The sequence below is a fragment of the Crinia signifera genome, chromosome 2 (genome assembly GCF_055691185.1).
Source record: "Crinia signifera chromosome 2, ASM5569118v1, whole genome shotgun sequence".
Classification (NCBI taxonomy): Eukaryota; Metazoa; Chordata; class Amphibia; order Anura; family Myobatrachidae; genus Crinia; species Crinia signifera.
Window position 1 is genome coordinate 168103723 of NC_139218.1, and position 1371 is coordinate 168105093.

Sequence of the window (1371 nt, forward strand, 5' to 3'; positions counted from 1 at the left end):
CAGATTTGAGAAGAATCTCAAATTGAAAGACTACATAAATTGCAACACTAAAAACGTAATTTATTGCATCACATGCAACATGTAATCAAAAATACGTGGGCATGACAAGCAGACCTCTGAAAAAACGGATACTAGAACACATTGGATCCATCCGTAATTCTACCAGTGACATCCTAAAAATGAAGAAACTAACTACCGTAGCCCGCCACTTCCATACCAAACATTCCAATACTTGGAAGGACCTCAAGGTACTGGGTTTGGAAAAAATAAGCCTAGGTATACGAGGAGGGGACTTAACCAATACTCTGGCAAGAAGAGTGAGTGAGTGGATATTCAAACTCAACTCCCTGAATCCTTCAGGAATGAATGAAAATATAAATTACGGAGCATTTCTCAGTTAAGTCCTTCCCCCCCTTTTTTCCAACTGCACATTGGGTTCAAACGGAACATGACACTCAGTATCATTATCATAAATCTTCCCTTTCCCCCTCCCCCACATACCCCCCACCCCACCCCCCTCCTTCCCTTTGGCTATTAATACCAATTACTAGCCACTCCAGTGACCAACATGTCATACGACTAAAACCTATGCTGGACCATCCCAAATTATTGGACGATGGAATAGAAACAGCAGGGGCCCGGCAAGTAGAGGGATGGGAGACCACCCATGAACCCCAGGTATCGTATGACCGAGATTGGACTAGCACATCCCTTTTTTATCACAATAGTAAAGACCGTATGTTTTGGTCTTTACCCTCTTGATCACTTTTTCACTAACGACCAAAGGATAGAACCCTGAGACTACGATCAAACCAGTGCTGGGACGCCCAATCTCATCTGACCTTGGAAGCTAAGCAGCACTGGGCCTGGTTAGTACTGGGATGGGAGACCACCTGTGAACACCAGGTGTCGTACCAATAGGGAGTATGCACAATGGTCTAATAAAAACCTTTTTCACTGTGTCAATGCTATATTCTTTCTAGTCCTAACAATTACAACAGAAATATTATTCTCTCACCTCAATGATCCTTAGGCACTTATCTCACTTCCCCTATCACACAGCCATCACCATACTACCGAATACTATGATTTATCAAAATATACAGCAACAATCTGAACTAAGACAATCACCCACATCAATCAAATTCTATGGGAGATAGAAAAATGGTGTCATAAACTTACTGAAGACTTCCCGTATATAGAACTACTCTCCAAATGTAAACAATGGACAACCCTATGTCTACGAACGAATCATCACCCTCAGGATACGAACTGTCTAATACAAAGTACACTGGCATCACCAACATATCCCAGAAAAATCCCTGGATTCTTGCGACATTATGGCCACAGAAACCTAACCCATATAGGGTT

The 1371-nt window shown here is 42.2% G+C and overlaps 1 pseudogene; it reads left to right on the top strand.

The window, feature by feature from the left end:
* The first annotated feature begins 799 nt into the window (after positions 1–799).
* On the top strand, positions 800–918 carry LOC146060794 (5S ribosomal RNA; annotated as a pseudogene).
* The last annotated feature ends 453 nt before the right edge of the window (positions 919–1371 follow it).